The following is a 9005-nucleotide window of genomic DNA, read 5'->3' as shown; positions in this document are numbered from 1 at the left end:
CTGTTTCTTTCACAGAGGTTTGATCAATTACTAAGTGCTAAGTACCTGCTTACTTGCCAATACAAAGGAGTCAAATTACATTACCATTACAGGTAAGAATTAAAAGTATGACATTTCATCACTCTGATCTAATTTTAGAAATGTTATGAGATAGCAGAGCCAGAGCAACCCTGGCCAAACTGACTCACCCCAAAATCCCTAACCTCTCACTGCAGGATGGGTGTCTGTTGGAGCTGGGTAAGAAGCAAGAGCAAAGGTAGTGGCAGCAGTTACTCCTGGAGTTAGCAGTCCACAGTCTAGATATTAAAAATCACCTACATGAACTTCTGGGAGCCAATATGGAGGAGTAAACTATGGGTGCTCTCATCCCCCCCTTTGACCCTGAAAAACCCAGAGAATATTGCCCCAGTATAAAATCCTGAAATAGTGGAGCCAGTGGCAGGCTTTGGAGATCTACAGGAAGGGTGAGGCTATGACTGTGCTGAGGCTGAAGGGTACCAGTACAATATAGGAGGCATCCCATTGGGAGATTCTGATCTCCATGGGGATGGAGCCAGCAAGTGCTAACAGCAGAATCCTAGGTGTGCCTTCACACAACTAGGGGAATCTGCTACCAGTAGATGAGCCTGTCTGAGCTCTAGACCTGGGCACAGAGGTGGAAACCTGAAGCGACCAGACCACCCCTCCTTAACACCTCACGTTGTGAGCTAAAGTATAATGTATTCTGAGGAAACACAGAAAGTCCTGGCCCTGGTGCTCAGAGGCCATAGCACACAAAGCTAATAATAAGGCCTCTATAAACCCAGCATAAGAAGTGTGCCCTAAAAGCAGAGATCCACCTTAAAAGAAAATAGGCAATCACAAAAGGCAAAAAAAAAAAAAAGAATTGGAAAAGCAAAGACTTTAGAATCCTGGTATGGTGAAAGGGAAGTGCAAGGTTGACATTGAGAAGAGGTCAGTATTGACACTACACTCACATCTGAAGCCTTAAAAGGCAATATAAACTGGTCTCAAGTCCAAAAACATTCTGGGAAGGAGTCATGAAGGATTTTAAAAGCTAAATTAAAGAAGCAGAAGAAAATGTGACCAATTATTTTAAAAATACAATTGGCAAAATGGGGAAAAAAATTCACCAAAGAGAACAATTCCTTAAGAAGAACAATTAGCAAAATGGAGTAGGAGGTTCAAAACCTAACTAGGGAAAATAAATACTTGAAAGCAAAATCTGACTAAATGGAAAAGGAGTTTCAAAAACTAACTGAGGAAAAGAATTCTTAAAAATGAGAATTAGACAACTTGAAGCAAATGACTCTATAAGGCTTTAAGAATTAGTTAAATAACATTTTTAAAAACAAAAAAATGAAGAAAATGTAAAATATCTCATTGGAAAAGCAACAGAACTGGAAAATATGGATAAAATACTGCAAGCAGTCAGAAAGAAACAATTCAAATGTCGCAGAACTACAGTCAGGATCAGAAAGGACCTTGCAGCTTCTACATTAAAAAATCAGAGGTTGGAATATGATATATTTTAAGGCAAAGGAGCTTGTACTACAACCAAGGATCAACTACCCAACAAAATTGAACATACTCTTTCAGGCAAGAAGATGGTCATTCGATGAAATAAGGGATGTCCAGATGTTCCTAATGAAAAGGCCAGAGTTCAATGGAAAATTTCTTCTTCAAATACAAGAAGCAAAAGAAATATAAAAAGGAAAACAGGGAGAAAATAAACACACACACAATACACAGACACATACAACAAAATTGGCATTCAATAAGGACAAACTGTTTACATTCCTATTTTGGAGGATGATACCTATTAATCTTGATGATTGTATACTTATTACAACACTTAAAAGAGAAATACCTATGTATAGAAGCTGTGGGTACAAATTAACTGATGTGATAATTAAAAAAGCCAACTAAGGGATTATAATGGAAAAAGGGGAAAAGAGGAGGCAGAAAAGGGTAAACTACATCACATGAAGAGGCAGAAAAACATATTATAGTAGAGGAAAAGAAGGGAAGGAGATGAGCAGTATTTGAGATATACTCTTACCAGATTTGATTCAAGTAGGGAATAACATACTTTGTTAAGTATAGAAATCTAATGTGCCCTACAGGCAGTAGGAGGAGAAAGGGTAAATAAAAGAGGGGAGGTGTTTAGAAGGAAGGGAAGACCTAGTAAGTGAAAAGGGTACTTAAAGGGAGGGGGAAAGATAGGGAGGGAATATTGAGTGAGGTGGTGGTCAAAAACAAAACAATTTTGAAGAAGGGACAGGAGAAGGGAGAAATAAAAGCATAAAAAGGGGGAGGGGAAGGAGAGAAAGATATAGATAGTAATCATAATTTTGAAGTAAATGGGATGAACTCTACCATAAAACAGAGGTGGACTGCAGAATGAATTAAAAACTTTATTTCCACAACTTGCTGTTTACAAGAATCACATAACCCTGAGTATCATATTTAGTGAAAATATGATAATTCAATGGAATAGAGGACTTTCAAGCATTCTTGTTGAAAAAAACAGAGTTGAATAGAAAATTTGACATTCGGATAAAAAAAGCATGAGAAGATAAACAGAGAAAAGAAATCATAAAGAACTTATCAAAGTTGAACTATTTACATTCCTGTATGGAGAAATGGTAATTATAACTTATTAAATTTTTCACAGTATGAGAATAGCTGAAGGTAATAGAAATGTACACACACACACACACACACACACACACACACACACACATATATATATATATATACACATATGTCTATATAGGAAGGTATATGAGCGTATGAATACATATGTGAGTGTGTGTATATATGTGTACACGTATACATAGATAGAGGGCACAGGACCAATTTAATAGGAAGGGATGATACTTAAAAGGTGAAATTAAGAGGTGAGAGAGGAATATAATGGGAGGAGATGGGGAGAGACAGAATGGGTAAACTATCCCATATGGAAGAGGCAAAGGGAAAAGATTACAATGGAGAGTAAGAACAGGAAGGCAAAAGGGAATGCGTCAACCATATTCTCATTGAATTTGGCTTAGTGAGGAAATGGCATACACACTAAATAGGGTATCTCACCCTACAGGAGAATAGGGGTGAAGGGGATGAGAGGAGGGATGATGGAAAAGAGATCAAGCTGGGTGGGGGGAGGGAAGTTGGAAGTACTCACTTCTGAAAAGCAACAGGATCAAAGTAGAGAATAGAACAAGTGGGAGGTGGAATAGCACATAGGGAAATATAGTCAGTCTTTTACAATATATCCACTATGGAAATGTTTTGTATAGTTACACATGTACAACCTATATTGAATTGTTTATTTCCCAGGAAGGGTGAGTGACAAGGGAGGAAGGGAATGAATATGGAATTCAAAGCCTTAAAATCAAATGTTTAATACACACAGAAACACAAACATATATATATATATAGTTATTAATATTACTTTACATGTAACTGGTAAACAAAGTATACAGGCACCAGGGCATAGAGATCCACTGTGCCCTACTGGAAAATCTTCCAAGATGGTGGAAGTTATGGGAGAGAGCAGACTGATGGAGGAGATATCTAGTGGGATCACTATTTGGGAGGGGGGGTAAGGGGAAGATGGGGAGAAAATTTGTAACTCAAAATCTTGCAAAAATGAATGATGTAAACTAGAAGTTAACAAAACTTTTGATAAAGGAAAAAAGTAAGATTGGAGCAACTAGAGGCTAATGACTTTATGAGAAATCAAGATTTTATGAAAGAGATCCAAACAAATTAAAGAAAAAAATAGAAGGCAATGTGAAATATCTCGTTGGAAAAACCACTGACTTGGAAAATAAATCCAGGAGAGACAATTTAAAAATTATTGGACTACCTGAAAGCCATGATCCAAAAAAGAACTAGAAATCATCCTTCAAGAAATTCTCAAGGAAAATTGCCCTGATGTTTTAGAACCAGAGAGCAAAATAGAGTTTGAAAGAATTCACCAATAACCTCTTGAAAAAGATCCCAAAAAGAAAACTCCTAGGAATATTATACCCAGGTTCCAAAGTTCCCAAGTCAAGGAAAAAATATTGTAAGCAGCAAAGAAGAAACAATTTGAATATTGTGGAACCACAATCAGGATAACACAGGATCTGGCAGCTTCTACACTGAGGTATTGAAGGGCTTGGAATATGATATTCTGGAAATCAAAGGAGCTGGGATTACAACCAAGAATCACCTACCCAGAAAAGCTGAGTATCACATTTCAGAGGAAAATATTGTCATTCAAGACATTCAGATATAAAAAGCAAAAGAAGCATGAGAAAGTAAATAGGGAAAAGAAGTCATAAGGAAATTATCATCATTAAACTATTTATATTCCTACACAGAAAATGTCCATTTTAACTTATGAAACTTTTCTGAATATGAGGATAGCTGAAGGGAATATAAATGTGTACATATATGTGTGTATACATATATATGTATATACATATATAATATGTCTATATAGGAAGGTATATGGGTGTGTGAATGTAGGTATATATGTGTACAGCTATACATAAACAGAGGGCACAGGATCAATTGAATAGGAAGGGATGATATTTAAAAAGTGAAATTGAGAGGTGAGAGAGAAATATAATGAGAGGAGTTGGGGAGAGACAGAACGGGGTAAATTATCTCATATAGAATATTCAAGGGGAAACTATTATAATGGAGGAGAACAGGAAGGCAAAAGGGAATGAGTCAACCTTACTCTCATTAAATTTGACTTAGGGAGGGAATGACCTACATACTAAATTGAGTATCTCACCCTACAGGAGAGTAGGGGGGAAGGGAATGAGATGGGAGATGATGGAGGGGAGGGCAAGTTTCAGGGGAGGGTAGTTATAAGTACACTCTTTTGAAAAGGGACAGGGTCAAAGTAGAGAATAGAACAAGTGGGGGTGGGATAGGATGGAGGGAAATATAGTCAGTCTTTCACAAATATCCACTATGGAAATGTTTTGCATAGTTACACATGTACAGCCTATATTAAATTGCTTATCTTCCCAGTAAAGTTTGGTGACCAGGGAGGAAGGGAAAGATTCTGGAATTCAAAGTTTTAAAATCAAATGTTTAAAAAATATTATTATTATTATTTACATGCAACTGGGAAATAAGATACACAGGCACCATGGTATGGAGATGCATTTTGCACTCCTGGAAAGTTGGAGGGGGGATCGGGGAGGATATAGGAGAGAGCAGATTGGGGGAGGGAGTACAGAGTGGGATCACTGTTTTGTGGTGGTAGGTAGAGGAAAGATGGCGAGAAAATCTGTAACTCAAAATCTTGTGGAAATGAATGATGTAAACTAAAACATAAAATTTACTTAAAATTTAAAAATAAACAAACATTCAGCTAGTCACTAGGGCTACAAAGAGAAAGGATGAAACCATAGGCATATAGACATATATATGCCAAATTTAAAAATTTAAATATTTTTCAAAAACAAAAAATGTTTTTTTACATGCAACTGGGCAATAGGATATACAGGCACTGGGTATAGAAATCCATCTTTCTCTGCTAGAACGTTATGGGGGGTCATGGGGGAGGATGTAGGAGAGAACAGATTAGAGGAAGGGGTATTCAGTACACTTGCTATTTTGGGGTGGGGGTTAGGGAAAGACTGGGAAAAAATGGAACTCAAAATTTTGTGGAAATAAATTTTGAAAACTAAAAATAAATTAATTAATTTTTTAAAACAGTGAGAAAAAACAGTCCTACCAAATTATTTTTATGATACAAATATGGTACCAATACCTAAATAGGGAAGAGCCAAAACAGAGAAAGAAAATTATAGACCAATTTCACTCATGAATATAGATGAAAAATTTTTAAATAAAATATTAGTAAGAAGATTACAGCAACTTATCACAAGAATCATATCCTTTAATTAGGTAGCATTTATTCCAGCAATGCAAGGCTGGTTTAATATTAGGAAAACTATCAGTATAATTGATCATAACAGCAACAAAACTAGTACAAACCATATGATTATCACAAAAAATGCAGAAAAAGCTTTTTACAAAATATATCACCCATTCCTATTTAAAACACTATAAAGCATAAAAAATAAATGTTGTCTTCCTTAAAATAATTGGTAGCATCTACCTAAAATCATCAGCAAGTATTATACATAATGGGGATAAACTAGATGCATTTCCAATAAGATTGGGAGTGAAAGAAGCATGTCCACTATCACCCCTGTTTCTCAATTTATTAGTAGGAATGTTAAATGTAGCAATAAGAGAAGGAAAATAAATAAAAGGAATCTCATTAGTCAAAGAAGAGACTAAGCTATCACTCTTTGCAGATGATATGATGATATACTTAGAGAATCCTAGAGAATCAAGGCAAAACTATTTGAGATAAAGAATAAATTTAGCAACATTGCAGAATATAAAATAAACGCACATAAATCCTCAGCTTTCCTATATATTTCCAAAGAAGCACAACAACAAAAAGTTAAATTTAAAAGTTTTTATACAAACAAAGCCAATGTAATCAAAATTAGGAGGAAAGAAGAAAATTGGGAAAGAATTTTTACAATCACTATCTCTGATAAGGGCCTCATTTCTAAAATATACAGAAAATTGTGCCAAATATATAAGAATACAAATCATTGCCCAGTTGACAAATGGTCAAAGGATATGAATAGGCAGTTTTCAGAGGAATAAGTTAAAGATACCTATAATCACATGAAAACAATGCTCTAAATCACTACTGATTAGAGAAATGCAAATCAAAACAGCTCTGAGGTACTACATCTCACCAGTCAGATTGACTAACATGACAAAACAGGAAAATGATAAATGCTGCAGAATATGTGGAAAATTGGAACACTAATGCATTGTTGGTTGAGTTGTAAACTGATACAACCATTCAGGAGAGCAATTTGGAACTATGACCAAAGGGCTGTAACAATGTACATACCCTTTGACCCAGTGATACGTTTTCTAGGGCTGCATCTCCAAAAGATTATACAATTGGGAAAAAATGACCTGTATGTACAAAAATATTCATATAAGCTCTTTTTGTAGTGGCAAAGAATTGCAAAATCAAGGGGATGTCCATCAACTGGGGAATGTCTAAACAAGTTATGGTATATGAATGTAATGGCATATTATTGTGTTATAAGAAATGAGGAGCAAACAGACTTCATAATAACCTGGAGAGATTTATATAAAGTGATGCTGAGTGAAGGGAGAAGAACCAGTAAAACATTGTACACAATTACAGACACATCGTATCCATGATGACTGACTTTGATAGACTCATCCCAGCAATGCAAGGGTATAAGACAATGCCAGAGGAATCGTGATGGAAAAGGCTATCCACATCCAGAAATGAATTTTGGAGTCTGAATGCAGATTGAAGCAAACTACTTGGTCTCTCTCTCTCTTTTGTTTTGTTTGTTTCTTCTTTCCCATTATTCATTACATTGGTTATAATTCCTATTTACAACTTGACTAATGTTTAATATGAAGGTCTATATAGAACCTATATTTGATTGCATGCCATCATGGGAGTAGGGGTAGAGGGGGGTTGAAAATTTGGAACTCAAAAATTCATGGAACTGAATGTTGTAAACTGATAGTAATTTTTTTTTAAATCACACTCAGAAAGATTCAAAATTCTGGAAGAAAATTTAAAATGTAATGATCATGAAAATAATGTTTTTAAAAATGAAAGAAATAATCATAGGCAAGAAACAGAAATACTTATGGATAATATTATTTAGTAGACCTTGGAGATTCAATTAAATTTTAATAGAAACAATTAGCAACTACACTAAAGTAATAAACTCTTTTTGGTTTGGTTTGGCTTCTTTAATAATAGATTCCAGAGCAAGTGGGAACACAGGAGGTGAAGAGCTACAAACAGATGGATCCAGGTCCATACCATGGATGGTAAGGAGACCTACAGGGATGACTTCCTCTCTAAGCTTAACCAGTCTTCAGGGTGGAACCAGGGAATCATATGCTTTTTTATCAGGACAAACAGATGGAAGAGACACTCTTTTTTACTATAGCATTGGTCTGAATGACATTGTGCAGCTGCTAGTGAAACAAAGTCCAGTTGTACTTTCTGTTCCTAGTAAAGAAACAGATTTTGAAATATCTGATACAGATTTACGCTGTTGCTCAGTCCAGAGTGAATTTGATAAAGAGTTCTAACCATGGGGAAGAAGTCCTGGAAATTGATGGGCAATCAGGTCCAGCTACTCAAGAGTATTGGATTGATACAGGATTTGGTTTCTCTTAGGTGAATGAATATGTAGATGACTGGGATATGAATATGGGAGCATGGTTTGAAGCCATATTGGTAAACGTTACAAGCAAAGAAAGAATAACAGTTAGTGAATCCAGTGATGGTGGAGATGACCAAGTGGCTGAAATTATTATTATATTCATATATAAATATATATAATATATATTATATATATAATATATATAAATTATATATATATATGATATTATCTATCATGTGAAATATGAAGACAATCCAGAAAATGGTGTCATAAAGTTGAGTTTGAAAGGTGTGAGAGCTCAGGGTAGACAATACTGAAAGGGCATCCTCTGGAAATTAGACAAATTATGATGGTAAACTAAAATCTTAATGAGCCAAAGAAGAGGGGTGCTGATGTGATGCTTAGATCTTCTGAAAATGGGAAATTAGGGCATAGCCAGGTGGCTTCATAAGAGCACCAGCCCCAGAGTCGGGATAACCTGGGATTGAATCTGGGCTCAGATACTTAGCACCACACCCAGAAATAACTGGCCGTGTAACCTTGAGCAAGTTACTTAACCCCAATTGCTTAAAAAAAAAAAGAGAAAAAGAAAGAAAATGGGAAATTAGGACTGTTAAACTTACTGCTTTTGGGGATGCTGGGGAATCTCTGAATCTCTTCTATGGATGAAGTTTACAAAACTGAGGAGCCTGGCGGTGTAATCCCAGTAGGTTTTGAAAACCCTTTGAAAAG

At 35.6% G+C, this 9005-nt stretch overlaps 1 pseudogene; it reads left to right on the top strand.

Annotated features, from left to right (window-relative positions):
- Positions 1-7274: 7274 nt before the first annotated feature.
- On the top strand, positions 7275-8724 carry LOC138163965 (E3 ubiquitin-protein ligase UHRF1-like; annotated as a pseudogene).
- Positions 8725-9005: the final 281 nt, after the last annotated feature.

This window comes from Petaurus breviceps, unplaced genomic scaffold, assembly GCF_028583685.1.
Source record: "Petaurus breviceps papuanus isolate PSGF00001 unplaced genomic scaffold, PetGlider_PUasm1.0 189, whole genome shotgun sequence".
Classification (NCBI taxonomy): Eukaryota; Metazoa; Chordata; class Mammalia; order Diprotodontia; family Petauridae; genus Petaurus; species Petaurus breviceps.
This window is presented reverse-complemented; position numbering and strand designations above follow the sequence as displayed.